The 20390-nt window shown below is 47.1% G+C and overlaps 1 protein-coding gene across 5 annotated transcripts in view; it reads right to left on the bottom strand.

Moving 5' to 3' along the window:
• The window catches only part of BRPF1 (bromodomain and PHD finger containing 1), a 551318-nt gene that overhangs the window by 19950 nt on the left and 510978 nt on the right, over positions 1 to 20390 (bottom strand). The window lies entirely within an intron of this gene.

Here is a 20390-nt window from a genome sequence, read left to right as displayed (position 1 = left end):
AATGCTCCTTGTTGGTTTTGGACCAGTCATACAGGAATAGTTTCTTTTTTGCACCAACAGGATTTGTGACAAACTTTAGAGGACCCTATCAGAACCAAAAGGGTGTTCAGTTCTTCCGTAAACTGAATGATTGTGAGACCTGAGGAACGTGCTTGTTCTATACCCCATCCTTCATACAGCGATTGTGGCGGTAGATTTAGCAGCTTGGCATAATCTGACAGTTTCCTCCATTTGGCTCTACTAGCCAAGGAGACAAGCCCAAACTCATGCTTCACTACCGAGTTGGGGACAGAGTTAGCCAGACCGAATGTCTTTTTCCACAGCATCTCCTGTGTTGTGTTGAATTTTTCTCCCAATCCGTTTCAGATAATGTAATCTGTATAACATAGTTGGTTCTACTTGCACCAAGTAAAACTGGATTAGAGGGTTCAATGAGAAGAAATACACGTCATAAATAATGGACAAAATTTTACTTTTGCACCTTACATGGAAGTTAGATTTAAGGAACGCTTGTGATGGGGTGGCCCCACCACAAAGAAGCACGCTGACTCGAATGGTAAATTCAAGGGTGTTTATTGGGATGTTACAAGCTCTACTTCCTAGATCTTTCCCTCCCTCCATAGCCCAAGCATAGTTAACAGGATTTTAGTACTTCCAACAGATGACCCCTGTCTGTTCTTCTGGGACTGATGGGCTTTTCCTAATTTGATGGCTGCCTACCTCTTTGGGGATTTTTTTAGAATTTCCCTGACCTACCCCACTCAGTAGTCTTGGGATATTGGGGTCGGTGCCTCCTTTCGAACTTGTCACTGCTTCCATACACGTTCTTACCTAACCAACACTGAGTACCCAAGACCTCCTTCCACCACGTCACTACCTCTCTGATCCCTCACTCCTACCTCCAACTACTTCCTTGACTCTTGCAATTCTTCTATTACTTTCTCTCTCACTTCCAAATAGCTACTCCTATTCTCCCACTCAGTCGCTCTTACTACTCTACTGCTGTTTTACACTATTAACTTCGGCATTTTCGACTACTGCCAGACTACTGATGCTTATACTCATCAATGCCTGCTATAGCACTCTACTACCAACTACCGCTCTAGTGCCTACTTCACTTACTCCACTACTCCCACTAGCTACTGTCTCCAAGTACTTACTACTAGTTCCTCCACCACTACTACCACCAAAACTCTGCTACTCCTACTCTACCTCCTGATAATAGCCTCCACACTCCTTTGACTTTCGCCTCCTCTGGTCTCTCGCACGCCCTCCACCATCTCCTGTCCTCAAACAACTCACACTTGTACACTCACACACTTCTGTACATACCCCACCCCCTGCCACGATTGTTGAACTTACCTTAGCGAATCACCTACCTGGCCTAAGGGGGTGTGATGGGGAAGGCCATGGGATGGCTTGTAAGCCCTGCCCCTTCCCACATGGACCCTGATGGGGTCCAGGGACGTTGGATATGGACGGGCTCCATGGTGGCCCTTTAATATAATCATTTTATCCCCGGTGGGCTAGGAGTTGTTAAACCTTAAGAGGCTGGTGTTGCCACATTTTCCGGCTCCCGCTGCGTTAGTCCTGTTGTCGGTGTCCCGCTGCTCCAGGCTACCTGTCTTCCCAGTCCTGTTGTGGCATGGAGGCTGCAATCTGCACAGGTAAGATGGGGAAGAGAGCCCGTGCTCTGATCTGGTTGGGGTGGACTCCTTCCCTCTGACTGGGCCACAATTGCTGCCCCGTCACATACCTCCACCCTTTCTTTGCAGTTGGTTTCTGGGATCATCTGTCCCTGCTTTTGCCCTATCTCTTGTTGGGTTTTGGAAAGGGTCTTGCTTAATAAAGCTAGGGTCTCTTGGTGTTGAAACAACATAGCCCTTTGGGGTTCTTTAAGGCGCTCTAATAGTTCCCCCATGGATGTTTCTTATTTCAGGAAAAGGTTTTCTCCTGTTGTAAAGCCCCTGGTCTCTTCCTCGGTTACTATCACTGTTCCTGGTAGGTTCTGCATGGCTGGAACTATGGATTTTCTTAGGCACTGGCAAGATATGTGCCCTCTTCCTCCACAGGTGTAGCACTTCGTCATCTAACCTATTTGCTGTATTCAAGTTTTAGTGCCTTATTTATTTTATTTATTACATTTGTTACACGCCCAGACCCTTAGGTATCACGGCGTGGCTACAGAGCAAGGTGAGCATATTACACAATAATTCACATGATGCACAATACAGTCATTCAAAAACATGATTACAATTAGTTAAACACAGGTGGGCGATGCAGGTTACATGCAGCATATTTAAACCCGCTCAAAACCGTTGTCCTTGCTACTATTTAAAGAGCCATGTTTTGAGTGATTTTTTAAATCCAGTGAGGGAAACTTCTTTGATGCTGTTGGGGAGGGAATTCCAATGTTTGGAGCCTAAATATTGGAATCTGCTGCCCCCTGCTTTAGTATTCTTGTATCGGGGTGTCTCTAGAGGTCAGAGGTTGTTAGACCTTAGTATTCTTGTGAATCCTTTTTTTTTAATGGCTTTGTTGAAGTACTTAGGAGCTGTGTCCTGTTGTCATTTGTAAGTTATGCAGAGTGTTTTAAATATGATTCTTTCTGCAACAGGAAGCCAATGGTGATCTTTCCTGATCTTAGATATATGGTCTGATTTCCTGATACCTAGAGCTGCTCTTAGAGCTTTGTTTTGTATAAGTTGTAATTTTTTTAAGTTAGATTTTGAGGTACCCAATAGTAAACATTACAATAGTCAAGTCATGAGAGAATCAGTGCTCTGGCCAAGGTGACGCAGTTGGTAGGGGTGAGGAATTGTCTGCTTAGTGAAATTAATTACGCTGTGTATGCTGTGGTGGATGAGAGGCTGCTGATGTGTTTGGTCATGGAGAGATTGGCATCCAAGTAAACTCCTAGGGTTTTTACTTGTTTCAAGACTGGTTTGGCGGTACCATCAATGTTGATGGATGCATAGTCAGTGTGAAGGGTACTAATGTTAGATTGGGAGCACACTATCAAAAGGTTGGTCTTCTCATCGTTGAGACAAAGGCTGATTAGAGTCATCCAGTTTTGGATAATAGCATAGATTTTATTAATGAGTAGTGTGCCATGGGTGTAGTTACCTGAGAGCGGGATGAGGATCTGGGTATCATCCGCAAAGTTGGTGTAGATGACACCCATATCATCTAAGGCGGAGAAAAGGAGCTTAGTGTATGTGTTGTAAAGTGTGGGTGAAAGATGGGAGCCTTGTGGTACTCCAATGGGGACAGGGATGGGGTCAGCTTCTTCCTTACCTATGGTGATTCTAGAAATTCGGTCAGCTAGGAAGGATTTAATCCACATGGTTGCATCTGTGGAGAAGTTAAAGTCATTAGCTAGGGTAGCACAGCGTTTATCATGATCCACTAAGTCGAACGCAGCAGAAAGGTCTAATAGCAGGAGAATACATAGTTTACCTGAGTCTCTAATAGTATCCATTTGGATTTTGAGGTCCAGTAGCGCCATGTCGGTGCTGTGGTTTGGCCTAAATCCAGATTGTCTTGAGCCAAGAAGTTGGTTATTTTCTAAATGGGTTTGTACTTGATTATAGGCTATTTTATCAATGATTTTAAGTAGAAAGGGGACTGTTATTGGCCGGTAGTTTGTAAGTACCATTGGGTCTAGAGAAGGATTCTTAAGCAGAGGGGTGACCCAGGCTTCCTTATTACTAGTTGGGACCAGATTGGCTTTAAATGAGGCATTAATGATAATGGGTGTGTGTGCATGGGCACAGGATTTAACTATGTGAGCTGGGATGGTGTCTCCTTTGCAATTGGAAGCTTTCAGTTTGGAGATGGTGTCACAAACTAATTCTTGGGAGATTGGAGTGAAGGCGAATAGTGGGCTGGTATTAGTAACGGGGTTAAGAGGGTGTTTATAATTGGTAGGTTTACTTGCTAGCAGATCCTTTTTCGTGGTAATTTTAGTTTGCAACAAATTAATTTTTGTTGCGAGGAACATCTTGTATGGTGGTGCACCATTCTTTACTCGGTTTAGTAGGGTTGGTAATGGGGATTGGGTTTTCCAATTCTCTCCGGATGGAAAATAACTCTTGAATCAGAGGCTGCGTTATTTTTTTTTTTTTTTATTTTTTTTTATTTTATTACGAGTGTATAATCACCGTGGTGATTTTTACAAGAAGATGAACAAGAAACGCTCCTCAGTTCTAACAATTATCTGTCAAACTGTCTAACTGTGGCCATGCCCGTTAAGACGCGGGTACATGTGCGAAAATCTGATCCAATATTTTTGTGGCTGCAATAGACCAAGATGTTCTCAAGCCTCCTATTAGGCGCTCCCACCAGAGCTCTTCCTCCCTCAGGTAGGAGTTTTTTAAGTGATGGAGAATGTATGATGATCTAAATTTGTCAGTACCTGGACACAGTAATAAAAGGTGCCGTAATGTTTCGCTTTGTTCAATGTTATTGCAAAAGCGACAAGTGTTTGTTGTTGAGAGGCCCCTTCTGTGCAGAATCTCATTTGTAGGTAGCAAATTTAGCCTCGCACGAAGTAAGATGTTCCTGGTTTTTTTGTCTGGGTGCTTTATCAGGAAGGGTTGGAGTACATTCAGTTTTCTGTTTGTTGGTGGAAGGTGGCTAGTTGCCTTGTACTCAGATGCCTTTTCCAGTGTATTTATCCAGTCCAGTTCTTCTAGTCGGGTTTTAGTTTTTGTCGGATTCCCCAGAAGTTCTTCAGTCGAGCTGCCGCAGATATCCAGTTGCTGTAAACACATTTGCTCCCATTTGGACGATAACATGGATTTGCTTGAAGTCATCTCTTCATGGACCATCCGGAAAATTGCAGAGGAAGAAGGATCTATTATTTTCCGATATAGCATAACTGACGCTCTTTTCACAATTGACTCTAAGGAGGAAAGGGAAAGTTCACGTCTAATCAGAGCAATCGGCGTAGAAGATGGCATGTTCAGTACTGAGCGCCAGAATTGACTCTCCAGTCTGGCCCATATGAAGTGAGGTAAAGATGGCATGGCCTCAGCTCCATAGGTGATGGCCGGGATAACTTTGCCCCTGTAGAATTTGAGTAGTGGCAGCAATGAAAAACGTCCATATTTGTTATCCAGTATTTTTGCTTGCGAGGCTAGAGATTTCATTTTTTCAGACAGATGGTGCTGCATCGCTGAGTCCTTGGCCGTGGAATCAATGAGGACTCCAAGATATTTAAATTCAGCCACTTGTTCGATTTTGTTTGTGGCCAGATACCACGAAATATTCTTCTTCTTTGTCTTTTTTTGGTTCTTTCCGAATACCATTATCTTCGTTTTCTGTTTGTTTACTTCTAGATCGTTGGCGGCTGTATATGTGGTCAATGCAGTCAGTTGCCGTTGTAAACCAATTGGGGTCTGGTCCAATTGAATGAGGTCGTCTGCATACAGGAGTCTCGGGATCTTCTCCTTGCCCAGTTCTGGGGGAAATACTCGTGAGCTGGTTAGAGAGTCTTTATAGTCCCCAAAGTAGGACAGAAAAAGGGCTGGTGCTAGAGGGCAACCTTGTTTGACCCCTCTGTCTGTTGTTATGGATGACGAGAGTAGGCCACTGGTGTTCAGTCGTACCTGCATTGATGTGGCAGCATGCAGTGCCTTGATAGGATTCAGGATCTCCTGAGGGCAGTCCCAACTGGAAAGTTTTCCCCAGAGCTTCCTTCGGTTGACCAGATCGAAGGCCTGGGACAGATCTATAAATGCCAGAAACAGGTTCCGATTTTTTTCGCGGGCTTTTGCTTTTAGGAGGCTGAGGATAAAGATGTTTATGCTAGTTCCTACTCCTTTTTTAAACCCCGATTGGAGAGGGTCATTACAAGGTGCATTTTTTGCCCACTGATTGAAGTGATCCAGCAGAAGGGAGCCATAAACTTTCCCTATAACATCAAGGAGGGCCACCGGGCGAAAATTTCTAGGGTCGTCCTTCCTTCCTTTTTTGAATATGGGAATGATGACTCCTGTGGTCCAAGTGGGCGGGATTGAGCGGGAGGTGGTGCATTTGTAGAAGATTATGCTCAGCAGGTTTGCCCATTCTTCTGGTGCGGATTTCAAGTTCTCATTTGACAAACCGTCAGGCCCAGGAGCCCTTGATTTCTTTAGCTTGAGGATTTTATCCAGAATTTCGGCTCTGTCCGAAAGGTCGACCCACCTCGCTGTCGTCTGGGGATTTAAAGGTCCTTCCTCAGAGTCTGGAGATTTGAAGAGTGATGAGTAGAACCCAGTCCATGCTGGTTCCGATATGCTGTTTACCATCATTGTAGATGCCTCCTTAGCTCGTGGGTTAACCAGACTCCAAAAGTCTCTAGAGTTGGATTTTCCGATTTGTTCTAACATGTTTTCAGAGTCTTGTTGATGTAATTTCAAACGGTGGCCCCGTAGCCAGTTTTTGTAGGCTCTTGTTGTCTCCTCCATGTAAGCCCTAGCAGCGGGCGAGTTATTTCTTGCAGCCATTCTTTTAGCTCTGCGAAGAATGTTACGCTGTGCCACCAAAAGCGAGTCAAAAGTGTGTGCGTGGTAGGTCTGGGTTGTATTAGGCCCCTTCGATCTTTTTAACGAGGCTCTGTAAGGTTCCAAAAATGGTCTGTAATCCACCTTTGCGGCCTCCTTACCGCTTCCATACAAACAGGTAATTTCTTGAATGTTGGTCCGTGAGATCCTTACCCGGTTTCCTTTCCCCACCGGTTCAATTCTTTCACAGTAATGATCTGTATCTGGTTTTGTGGAGGCCCATTTAATGGCCAACAGGTTGTGATCGCTTTGCTGTGACTGGCAAATGTTGAAGTCTATCAGCCGGGCTAACAGCAACTCAGAGACAAATATGTAGTCTATTGTTGAGCTGGTCAAACCTCTTTTCCATGTTGGTAGAGAGATAGAATCAAGAAATATAGTTGCCGAGTTGAAAAGATGTCTGGCCGTCATTAGCTTCTGCCAGGCCAAGCCTTGTTTACAAGGCTTACTCTGTGCGGGGTCTGTGCTGTTGTTATTAACCAATGGGCACTTGATGTTTAAGTCCCCACATATTATAACATCGCATACCCCGAATTCTAAGTAGACTGAGTCCAGTGTGGAGGTTACTATGTCAAACAGTGAGGTCTGTTGAATCCCTTTGTGGTTCCAATAGATCGACATCACCAGCAGGGGGGTGCATGTTTGATGTTCTTCCCCGGCCTCCTTTCGTTGCCACGAGATAAGTACCGCGATGGCGTATGGGGTCTTCAAGATGGTTTTGGTTATTACTAAACCCACACCCATCCGGACTGCAACAATTAGGCCTGATGAGGGTCTTCCTTTAGGGCCCACTAATGCTTCTGAGAAGGCAATCTCAAAACCATCCAATGTAGGTTTGGATTGTAACCAAACTTCTTGGAGGCATAAGATGTCATAGTCCCCTAAGTTAATGTCTCCAGAAGTTGTCAAATGTGAGAACCCTCTTGTGTTCCATGTTGCCAGAGACAGTTGTTGTTGGTTTTGGTCAATTTTTGTAGGTTCTGATGGCTATCTCTGGAGGCGTGTGGATAAAACTTTTGGTAGCCAGGCCCATGAGGACGATTCCAAAGACGATCTGGACTGAGTCACTTTTTGAGTCTCTTCTAAGGTTGTAGGAACCTCTGTATTAGCGGAGATACTAGGGGGATTTGCTTTCCCCTGAGGAATAGAGTTGATCGAATTGGGCTTAAGGGTAGCTGGTGATTTCTTTGCGGAATTTTCCTTTGAGTTAGTGGGCTGACATTCTTCGTTTGATCTTTCCTCCCATGTGCGATCCTTTGACTTGTCATTGACTATTCTGTATGGTCCGGTTATTGTTAACTCAAACCCTTGTTTGAATAGTTGTTCCTCTGCTGCTAGAAGTGCTGTAATCACCTCAGCTGATGATGTGTATAGCAGACAGTATGCTGTATGGTCCTTGTGGAAAGGTTCCACCGTTGTGAGGTCCTCTGATTTTAAGTTTCTTAAAGAGGAAATACTATGTAGCAGTCTCAACACCGTACGTCTATTTAGTACCATATATTTTTGGTTCCCAGACCGTTGACGTATCTTGGCCACTGGGTTCTTGTTGTGATGTTTCGAGTCTTGGTGCGGCTTCTTCGTATAGTGGAATCTATGATCCCTATTCTCGTGTTGTTTGTATTCTTGAGGTCCCTTTCTCTTATAGAAATGCGTCAAGTCTTTAGAATTATCCGGTAGGTCAGATTTTGATTGAGTATGAGCTCTTGATCTATACGTCACTTGAGGCCGATGAGGAGGTGGAACCACTTCACGATTTTGTTCAGAACACTTTTCAGTAAATTTCCTGGATTGATCCCCTTGAGTGCTACGTAGAGATTTAAAACGCTCATCCAGTGAGCTGAAGCCTGAAAGGTCTCTCGTAACTGACTGTTGGTTGTATGTCATCTTAGTTAGATGAGAGTTCGCCCCTTTCTGTTTATCCGGGGAGTCATCAAAGTGTTGGCTTATATCCATCAAGTCCTTTTGCATAAGAAAGTCTTCTTGTGTTTTTGGTGACTGCGATGGAACTTCTAGATGTACCTCTGTGTCTGTCACTTTTGATGTCACTGATTTCATCCCTCCCCAACTTTGGGGCGTCTTTGGTAAGGTATCTTTATGTTGGAGTTCGCATTGCGGCGTTACTGGAGATGTTTTAAACAAAGGAGCCGGCTTGAGGCATGTGTGCATTTTAAGAGTCTGTTGCTTTGATCTCATGTCCAAATTCCCCACGGAATTCGGCCCTTGTTTGTGACCTGGGCCTTGGGTGAGTTTCGGTCCTAAATTGTCTTTCTGTGGAAGGATGGCGTCTAAACAAATTACATCGTTTACGCTCAAGTTGTTAGATGTCAGATTTGCTCTGATTGGCAGTGTGTTGAGAGAGCCTGACGTGGAGGGTAAGCCCACTTTTGGCCTTGTCCCACAATCAATGTATGATACGTCGTTGCACGGAGTGACAGGTGATGTTGTTTGGGTACTTATATCCATCCCTGGCCTATCTTTGTTGGTTTTTTTTAAGCTTGATAAGGCGTCCGTGAACTCAACTTGCTGGAGCTGCAAAGCACCAATTGGGTCAGATATTCTTTTCTCTAAAGCGTTGATGTAACCTTCTAAGTAGATAAGCTTAGAGTTCATCATCGCGAAGATGGAAGTATGGTCTTTCAAAGAATCGTTTATTGCCTCATAGAGTTTGCAGAAAGGTGCTAGAGCGATGGTTACAGCGGACATGATGTACATGAAATCCGCTTTTTTTGACGGAGTTTCCTTAGGGATAGTGTAAGAAGCCTCACTTGATCTTCTATTAGATGCGGAACTCACAGGTGTTGCAGGCGGCCATAGCCGTGGCAGTTCCTTTGTTTTCTGTTGAGAGGTCGTCAACCTTGGGGTGGAGCCCTCTCGGGGGTCCAGCAGGCCCTCTTTGTTTCCATTGTCCTCATGTACTTCCCTGGCCGAGGGAGCTACCAAAGGAGTGGACTTATATCCCGGGTTGCTTTTCTCAAGAGGGAACTCCTTCATATTTGGGCTGTCAGCTAGCCCCAAACTATTTAGATCCGGTGACATTGGTAGAGGTGGTATTGGTCCTGAGCTGTCTGGCTGGGGTAAGAAGTTCTTGCTTCCCAGTAGAGGTTCAATTATAGGCTCAGCTTCCAAGAAATTCCCACTTCCCAGTAGAGGTTCAATTAAAGGCTCAGTCTCCAAGAAATTCCCACTTCCCAGTAGAGGTTCAATAGAAGGCTCAGCTTCCAAAACAGTTGGGGCTTCGCTGTAAGACTCTTGGATTTCACCACAGGGCTCGTTATGCACTGGTGATGGTGGTGGAGTTACCAATTTCTCTATCCCAGTTTTTTGTGCTTCCAAGATCGTTAGTGAGCCTGGTGGTCCAAAGTTAGAAGTATCTATTGGGTGCGCCTTTGTGTGAGTTGTTGGAGCCATGTACCCACAGCTAGAGGAATTCTTCTGGGAGTCCGATGTTGCAGTGAGTAGAGGTTCTAAGAGAACTTCCAAGAGGTCTGCGTCTGAAATTTCCCCAAGTCCTGCATGGTGCAATTTCTTTTTGGCTTGTCTATGAAAAAGCGTTTTTAGTGAGTTTTCCAAACGCTGACTCGCCATTGGGGTCGCCAGTCTCGGAGGTTTTTTTGCAGCTATTCGCTTGGTAGGCTTTGGAAGGTCGAAGTTTTTCTTAGAAAGCAGTCTGAATGGGATTCCATGTAATTGGCGAGTTGGATCCCCCTGTTTACTACCCCTCCTCAGGTCTATAAGTTTGGCAACCTCAGGATCGATGGGCTCAGGACTTATGGGGGCCAAAGGCGAGAGGGTTAGTGCGGGGCAGGTTGAGATCGTCTCAACTGAATATTCAAGAATCTTGTCCCCTCCCTCTGGCGACTTTTGGCCGTTTTTTTCGTAAATGGGCAATTCAGCACGTTCTGCTGATGGTGCAGGAAGTTTATTGTGAACTTGAGCCCTTGTTAGAATTTGCAGGAAGGGCTCTGTCACAATGTCCGTGACCGCCTGATGGCGCTGTGGGGCTGCTAAGCCAGGAGGAGTCAAGTTTAAGGGCTTCTCTGCCCCAGAGACTCTGGTTTCCTCATCCGGGTGCTGGAGCGTACACGGAAGTCCCTCGAGTGCTGCAGGACCAGTGCAGCCCAACCTCGGCTCCCCCCGGTCAACGACCCGGGAGGCCCCCCCTCCTCCGAGGGGCGGCTCCTCCGCGTCGTCCACCGGGACCGGACACCGGGCCCCAGTCTGCCCAGCTCCTGTGCAAGACCGACCGCGCTCGGCCCCAGCCTCCAACAGCTGTTCAGGCAAGGCTTTCCCGCAGCTCCGTTGATCCGGGGAGCCGCGGCTAGCCCCGCCGCCAGTCCTGCTCGTGAACTCTTTGTCGGCGCCATCCGACCCCAGCCCCACCCGGTCTCCGGCCCGGGGGGCCTCCCCTCCTACGAGGGGGGGACCCCCCACGCCGTCCACCGATGCAGCCGGAGATCGTGGCATCGTGAGACCTCTGGGGCTGGAGCCCCTCACCGGCTCTAGGGTAAGAATGCTACGATGCTCCAGTCGCCTCGATCTACCAGCGGCGTCCTCTGCCATTGGGAACCCAGAGGTATGTTCGATCCACTCCTCTGGAAGTAGTTGTTGTTTTTGCTTCTGTGTGGAGATGTTGGTTTTAGTGGCGTGCTATTGCACAGTTGGTTTGAATAGCTTCTTTATTGGAATGTTTTGTAATTTACCTCCTGATCTTTTCAGAGAGCCTGCACAGGCTAAAGTGTTAGAAAGCAGGGTAGAGTGAGTTTCTCCAGAAGGTGAGGGCACCAACAAAAGGGCAGACGAGCTGGTGGCGCTCCGCAGTCTTCGTGGAGCATCCTCTTCTTCAGAGGTGATGTGTCTCAGGTCCAGGGTCTCGCCCCCATCCGCCTTAGACGCCATTAGACTGCCACAGACTGCCCACTCTCACACCACTCCGCTCTGCTTCGCTGTTGCCTTCTGATTTTGAAGGAAAAAGGCGCCAAAATGTCTCTGTAGCCACTGTAGAAAGACTGTGAGAAAGACTGAGAGGGACTGCCACAGACTGCCCACTCTCACACCACTCCGCTGCGTTATTGATCCCTGTATTATAGGAATTTGCTTTGGTTGAAATTATTGCTGACTTAGTTTTTATTAGACAATAAGAAGGTGTTTTTTTTGCTTCTAGTGTTGGATTATTTCTGAAGGCATGTTCCAAAGCGCGTTTCTTTCTTCGAAGATCGACTAAATCATCATTAAACCAGAAGCATGACCGTTTATTGGTGCGTTTCGTTTTGGTGGTTAGGGGTGCTACCGCATTGATGGTAGAAGACAGTGTTTGTAGATGTCCGCTAGGAGACATGGGTTATCACTGGTGATTGATCTATTTCAGGATGGCTATTTGAGTTGGGCGTTCTGTAGATGACAACAAAGTTAAGAGTGGTTTTATCATTGATAGCTAGTTTGGTTAAAAGTAATTCGTAACCATCGACACTTACAATGGGGCATGATCTCAGTTGGAGATTAGTCTCGGCTATTATAGCGACTCCACCTCCCTGGGAGTGAGTCCTATCCGCTCTGAATATGGTATATTCATCTGGGATAGCAAGTGACAGCAGAGGGCCTTAGGCTTGGTGCAGCCAGGATTCAGTAATGACAAGGAGATCAAGATGAGAGTCAAGTACAAGATAGTGAATTTCTGTTGCGTGCGCTCCTAGGGAACGGGCATTAATGAGTGCTCCCTTGAGGTTGGTAATAGGAAGGGAAACATGATAGCAGTCACAATTGCATGTTAAGTATAATTTGCAGTATCAATATCATGACTGATAATCAGTTTAGCTGAGGAATGCTTTTCTGTAGCAAGGAGCTAATACTATTTTTTGCCGTCTGAGACAACTTTGCTAGTGTGGGCTAGAGTGGGTTTGCAATGGCAGTCACTAAAACATTTTTTTTCCACACAATCTAAAAGCAACTTTACTGCTGTAGGCTAGAATGGGTTTGCAATGGCAGTCACTAAGACAATTTCTTTTGCACACCATCTAAGAGTAACTTACAACTGCAGGCTGGAGTGGGTTTGCAGAGGAATATCGCTAAAGCAGTTTTTTAAGCACACAGAGCAACTTTACTGATATGGGATAACTCGACTTCGCAATAGCAGAAAGGTGGGAGCAACATTGAAATGCGGGTGAAGGACTGCTTAATGGTTTACAGACTAAAAGCACTTGGTATAGGTTTGGCTAGTCGTCACTGTGCAGGAGGAGGATTAGTATTCCTTCACAGACAATGGTAATTAGTAGTGCTAGAACGGGTATCAGTGCAGGAAGATTGCGGGGAGGCGCTTAGGAGTACTGCGACCGCTGGAGGTGGTTGGAGTGGAAGCAGTGTGTGCGCGGGTAACAAACAATAGGGCCATGTTGTGTGATGATGGTGGGGGAGGTAAGAGTGCATGCCTAGAAACTGGGCAGGAAAGATCATATAGCGCATGATGCTATTTGTGATTGGAGTCGATCGCCGGTATACATGTATAACAACAGATTGTACAAACGTAGATCGGGCAGTAACACGTGTAGGGCATGTACTCTTGTGGACACATAAGCAGCAATGGTGGTCACGCAAAGAGGTGCCGCGACCAAAGTGGGATTGTAATGTTACCTTTGGATGAGGCCAGGGCGCGTGATCCAGGGGGTCTGGCAGACGGCAGAATCGGCTAAAACAGGCGATGGCCTTGTTTCCCTTGGGCCTTGGAGGGAGTGGGCCGGCTTCGCCTGCCGGCATCCAATAGGGGGGAAAATAGGCAAGGCAGCCAATCGGAGGATAGCAGTGTCTGCTGGGGGCCTGGTTAGGCAGTGGAGGCTGGATGCAAAAAAACTGTCGGCCATCTTGGAGCATGCTCGGTACCTCGTGTACCGCCTTGGTTGGATAACCTTTGATGGCATATGGCCTTCATCTAAATGTCAAAACCTGGAAATATTCATCCAATTATCAGATCTTCCGGGAGGTTGGGATTCATGAAAACCTTGATTTCCCATAACGATTCCCCAAATTAGATGGGGACTTTGTTGAGACATAGAACTCCCGGTCTCTGTGGACGCAACAGGTGGCTTCAGGATATCCACGATGTTCAGACTGATTTTCTATACTTTGGCATGCTGGACAGATGTACAGAAGGCCAACCTAGTATAGTGACCGGGACAAGACTGCTTGTGGGTGGTAGCCGTGAGCGGTATAAATCAACATTTATTTAACTGGGAGCTGTAGCCAAACCAGTTCAAGGTAGCAAGGCGAGTGGTCTACGTCTCTAAAGGTGGTGAGCGTGCAAGGGGTCCGCAATGAGCACACAGTGAAATATTCAAGAAACACACTTGGACAATAAGGTATAAACATACTTCTTTACTTAGGGCCATATAAGAGTGAAAAATTACTACTAACCAGTAATACTATCACATAACACTAATAATAGATACATATATACAATCACTGAGTAGGGAAGAACACATCAAACCCCTGAAAAAGTACAAATTAGTATTAGCACCAGAGTTCCACAGAGATGCGATCCTAGCTTCAGAAGTCCATCCCTAAGATGTATGGGGCCTTGTGCCCAAAAGATCAATAAAGTCCCATACAGTTTTGATCCCTTCTCCGGTCGGCGACTAATGCTGGTGTAAGGTCTTCCAGTTGAAAAATGCAGGGGCCCTCTCAGTACAGGAGCTGACACAGGTAAGCAGTTTCGGACGACGGCCACCGATGCACTGTGACACAAAAGGGATTCACTTGCCGCGGTCAGACTTTGCCTCCTATCTCGAATCCACTTGATGTTAGGACCACGAAATTCCGCAGAGGTAAGTCTTATAGCACAAGCTGAAGATACCCCACTTTACAGGCCTCAATTCAAACGGTGACATCTGCAGCACAGTAGCCCAAACTCTGAGCTGGTCAGCCACTGGGCGGTCTGGGGGCACTTCTGAAGGCTCTTCTTCGTAGGACTCCAAGTTGTAGTTGGGAATGGAGGTTCCCTCCACTCCAAAGGGTCCTAGCCAGGACTGCTGGAGATCTCCCACAAGACAGGGATCTACCAGCACAGCAGCAGAAATTGGTTGCCAGACCTTCCAACGGGTGTCCGGTCTCCTTGTGGTCCTTGCAGCTGGACAGGATTCTTGGCTCCTTCGGTTTCTCCCAGGACCTTTCTAGAGTGGGTGCAGGGATCCTCATCCTATCCAAAAAGCCGCATAAGAGCTAAAACTCCCACTAGCCAATGGCAGATCTGGCCCATAGACACATCAAAACCAGTTTGTGGATTGGGACCGGACATTCCCAACCCACTTCCTGGCATGAAACACTCATGGCCCTGCAGTAGCCCCGCCAAAAGCCTCTGCTTTCCCAGACACTGGAAGCCCATATAAGGATTTTCCTGGCATAACAGGCCATGAAGAAGGGTTAAGGAACAAGTTACTTACCTGTAACTAGTGTTATCCAGCATGGTTCTGGCATGGATTCACATGCTCATGAATATTTCCTGTCAGGCCGGGAATCCTCTGTAAAATAAAAAGAAAAAAGAAAAAAAAAACGTTTCACTTCTGTATTCCTCCTCTAAACCAATCACTGTCCTCTGGGTCATACTGCCCACAGCCAATGACACTCCTCTCCCTAAACCCCTCGTCTGGCAGCCATCTTCATATTTGGTAAGCACGTAAAGTGGCAGTATGACCAAGAAGAGGGGTAGTAGGGAGGGTTGGCATGTGAATCCATGCCAAGCCCATGCTGCAGAACAATGGTTACAGGTTCCTTCTTCAGCATGGCGTCTGGCATGGATTCAAATACTCACGAATATCGAATACATAGCAGTACAACATTACACAACCACAGGAGGTGGCAATGCTCAACAGAAGCAATAAACTCTTACCTATGGAATAGACTCACCTCAAGCAAACAGGTTGCATAGGACTGCTTGGCCATCTCTGGACTCCTCCCTGTCGACACAGTAGAACTTTGTGAAGGTGTGCGTGGACCTCCACGTAGCAGCCCTGCAGATGAGCAGCAGGGTCACACCAGACAGGAACACCATCATTGCAGCGATCGCTCTCATGGAGTGGGTTCCCGGACGGCAGGGTAGCAGTCGGTTCCCCAGCCGACAGTGCGTGATGCAGCCCGATAGCCACCTTGAGATGGAAGCCTTAGACAAGGCCTCCCCATGGTTCACAGTGCCAATGTTCAAACAATTGAGAAGTCTTCCGAAAACGTTTTGTGTGCGTCACGTAGAACTTCATGGCACGAGCAACGTCAAACGAGTGCAAGGTCCTTTCAGCCGGTGAAAAGGCTTCGGAACAAACACAGTTAACACCAAATTCTGCTTCAGGTGGAATTCCGACAAAACATTCGGCAATGAAAGAGGGGCGAGTCCGCAGCACCACCCGCGACTCCTGGAATGCCAGATATGGATGTTTTCAGGATAGGGCCTGGATCTCACCCACCCTCCTGGCAGTGGTGATGGCCACAAGGAAATCGGTTTTCCATGAGAGGAACTTGATATGGGCTTGATGCATAGGCTCGAAGGCCCCCACCACCCCTCCATGAGTCCCGTCTCACCGGTGGGAAAGATCAATGCAGTCCTTTGAGGAACTCCTTCACAAGCCGGTGAGGCGAAAGTGAAGATCTTCCTGGAGATCTGGTGTAGTGGGAGATAGCCGCCAGATGCACCTTGATAGAGGCGTGCGCCAGTCCGGCCTTGGCCAAGGATAACAAGTATGGAAGAACCTGTAGGGCCGTGTCCCTCCGAGGGGTAAATCTTCTGCGACCGGCACCACGGTGTGAAACGCTTCCACTTGTGACCGTAGCACTTCATAGTTGAGGAAGCTCTGGCCTTGGCAAGGACCTCCCAGCAGTCCGCTGGCAACTCGTATCCTCAAAACTCTAGGGCTGCAGGAGCCACGCCCCCAGGTTCAGCGGTCCGGGGTCGTGATGCAGGATTGCGCTTCCTCCTCTTGTGAGAAGATCCGGGACTACTGCCAATTTGTCCGGACGACTGACAGGCTGAGAAGGTCTGGGTACCAAATCAGCCTTGGCCATGCCGGGGCGATGAGTATCATCCTGCATCAGCACTGTTTGTGTGTGTTGATAACTCATGGCAGGAGTGGCAAAGGCAGGAACGCGTACAAAAAAACAGGCCTTCACACAGGAAGGATGTTAGGCAGTATTGCACGCAGTACCCTCTGGGAACACCACACACAATTAGGATAACAGGTGTAAGCAAAAACCAACCTTTGGTATAAGTCTGTACCACATCCTTTTTGGTAGCGAGCTGAGCAGCCAGGCTTATCTCAAGAGGGAATGTGAGCAGTAGTTGAAGTTACACAGAAGTATCACAATCACAGTGGTTCAAGTAGACATTTACACTCCAGGTTTCTTGGTACAAAATACTACAGTAACAAATACGATGTAGGGGCACTTCAATTACTTTCAATGGGAATAGAAAGACATAAGTTTGTACAATGGATTAGAAAAACACTTCTGTTAGGCAATGCAAAGGTTCAGTGTACCAGGAGGGTCAGTTCAATTCAATAGGCCAGGCGAAGGTCAATAGTCTAGGGTTCTTGGATAGGACAGATCAGTTCTGGTAACACATGGAGAAGTCTTTGTAAAAGTTCTCAGAAGTAGTGACGAAAAAGAATGATATGCTGGGTCACAAGCTGATTAGGCCTGCAAGTTGGGAAAGTTCCACAAACTTTCACCGCGAAAGTTGGGATCTCTCAGCCGGATGATGGCACAGTACCTTAAAGTGAGCAAAAAAGATGCAGCTGAAGACGTTGGTTCCTGGCGGTTCCTGCAGATCTTGCTGTTCCTGAGCCTCAGTGGTGGGGACAAGAGAGAGGACGTCGGGGGACTCCTGCACGGGATCGTCGTCGGAGCAAACAAAATGGAGTCACTTCAGTTTAAGTAGCCGTTGCTTCAAGACACAAACTGGTTTCCCTCTCCCTGGCTAAACCTTAACCAGCATTGAGAATGGTATCCAGGTGTCTTCTGAGCCGATTGGTCCCACCAACTCAAAGGAAGAAGCCGTCCTTTAAGGAGCTTTTCTGTTGAATGGATTTCTGGCAATTCGGATTTGCAGCAGGGCTTCACCGGGCAAACCAACGGTGCAGTGGTTGCAGCAGCCATCCTCTTCCAGCTCGTCTTCGGTTCTTTTGTTCCAGTGCTCGACTCTGCCTTTCAGTCCTGGACACTTTTAAACAGTTTCATCCCATTCATTCCAGCCTAGCTGCCACTCACCCAGCAGGGTGGCTGTCCTTGCCGGACAGTCAGCCAGCCAATCACGGCAGAGTGCATTTGGGTCTCCTAGGAGACTAAGCACAGGGAGTTTCGGGCACCTCCCTCAGTTCCTGCCCACCCCAGACACTCAGGCACCAAGGGCGGACTTCAGTCCTGAAGCCCACCAAAGGCTCACGAACAAAGGGACCAAACCTAGTTGGTGCGTAGAGTTAAACACCAGAAGGACCTTTCCATAAAGAAACGTCAAAAAAAAAGAGGACCGGAGTATGTTTTTACTGAGGGGTCTTGGGCGCCATATTGAAAAATATAACGGCCCCGATTTTTAGATACCAGTGTTCGCGGTCAGGAAAAATCATGGTAGTTCATTATAAAACCACTGCCACCAGCTATTTCAATAGGAAAGGGTAGCATTTGACTGCTACAAGAGTTTTTAGACACAGGGGATACTAGGTAACCCCTCCAGCACTCCATTGTAAGATGGTGTGTGCTGGGTCTATGAATTTAGAAGACTAGTAAAGTCAATTTCACTTTACATTCTCTGGGAAACAGTAGTGTCATCCCAGAGAAGGTATTTAAACCTTTTGGAAGTCTAAAGAGACATCCCTGTGTCGCTGCACTGAGGGTGCTCTGCAACACCCATGAAAAGATGCCTATGGAGTCATCTGAAAATTCCAAAGTCAAAGAACACAAATGTAAAACGCACATCAAAATACATGAAAGAGTGGGAAAACATGTTTCACACTCTTTGCAGGTCAAAAATTGAAGTCCTCAAAATCCAGCAAAGGTGCTGGGGGTCTCTAAGGTGAAGGGAATTAGCACATTTATGAGAATTCTCCTAACAAAGGAGAATGCGTCCCCCATGCTCCTCAGTTGGTGGAATCTGCTGGCAAACTTCTGGCATTTGGAGTTCACCGATATCGCCAACAGATCGATCTGGGCCTTCCCCACTTGATGAAGATGCAGTCCACCTAGTCCTGCCGAAGTTCCCACTAGCGGAAAAAGCGCACCTCCCTGCTGAGGAAGTCGGTAATGGTGTTTTCAACTCCCGCCAAATGAAAGGGGATGAGGAACATCTATTGTCCGATGGCCCAGTGCTACAAGTCCTGCATCTCTTTGGAGAGCACTGGGGATCGAGTGCCCCATTACGAAGCCTCTGAACTTTCGGTGCTTCTTGTGAATGGAGACGTGGAAGTAGGCATCCTCCAGGTCCAGCTACCTCAAGAAGAACAAGTTACTTTCTTACCTGGTAACGTTCTTTCGATGGGATGGTCCGACGACGTATTCCATATCTATGACATGGAATCACCACAGCTGTGCTGCTTCGGAAACTTTTTTCGGCATCTGCGTCCATGACGTCGATGCGCCGGCGTCGAGGACCTCCTCCGACGTCATACGATGTGATAAGTAGGACGCACGACGCCCGTAGCCTCAGTTGTAGTTTTTTCCCCCAGAACGTGTGACATTAGTCAACTGCCAGTCAGACACAAAGCCTTGCGGAACGTAAGCTGCAATCACAAAAGAAATTCTGCAGCGGGGAAGGCAGGGCGGGAGCGATATGGAATATGTCGTCGGACCATCCCATCGAAAGAACGTTACCAGGTAAGAATGTAACTTGTTCTTAGAGGGGATTGGGTCCTCCGACGTATTCCATATCTATGACAGACTCCCAAAGCAGTACCAGAGCAAGGAGGGAAAGAATTTAGAATCAAAATTTAGAATTGCCAATCAAATAGCAGAGCAAAGGACCGCCTTGCCAAAGGCCAGATCCTGTCCTCGGATGGAATCGAGGGAATAGTGACGTACAAATGTATGTACTGAAGCCCAGGTGGCTGCATCACAGAGGTTGCGAATAGGAACGCCCCTCTGCAGGGCAGTAGATGCAGCCATACCCCTGGTGGAATGGGCCCGCAAGCCAGCCTGTGGGTCCTTACCTGCCAAGCGGTAACACTCCGAGATGGCCAAAATAATCCAGCAAGACAAAGTCTGTTTCGTCACAGCTTGCCCCAAACGCTTTCCAGCGTAACCAATAAAGAGTTGATCGTCCACTCTGACCCGGGACATGCGTGAAACATAAAAGCTTAAAGCTCTCCTAGGATCATGCCTATGGAGCCTCTCCTCTTCCTTACCAGGATGCGGAGGAGGATAGAATGCTGGAAGAACAACCTTCTGGGCCAAATGAAATTCCGTCACTACCTTCGGAAGAAAAGAAGGACGAACTCTAAGGACAACCCTGTCCTTGTGAAATACAGTGAAGCGTGGCTTAACTGAAAGTGCCTGTAACTCACTCACTCTGCGAGCGGAAGTAACCGCAACTAAAAACACAGTTTTCAGAGTTAACAGCCTCAAAGGGCAAGAATGTAAAGGCTCAAACGGAGCACCCATAAGAAACTTAAGAACAAGGTTTAAATCCCAACCGGGCACCAGGAAAGGTGACGGAGGGAACACATTAGTGATCCCTTTCAGAAACTGTGAAATTAAACGGATTTTAAAGTAAGAACACTCTTCAGACGAGCGCTTAAAGATGGACAGCGCCACCAGGTAACCTTTAATGGTACCCACTTGCAAGCCCCTGTGGGCCAAAGAAAGTAAAAAGGACAGAACCATGGG

Source organism: Ambystoma mexicanum, chromosome 2p (assembly GCF_040938575.1).
Source record: "Ambystoma mexicanum isolate Mex_15411 chromosome 2p, UKY_AmexF1_1, whole genome shotgun sequence".
Taxonomy (NCBI): domain Eukaryota; kingdom Metazoa; phylum Chordata; class Amphibia; order Caudata; family Ambystomatidae; genus Ambystoma; species Ambystoma mexicanum.
This window is presented reverse-complemented; position numbering and strand designations above follow the sequence as displayed.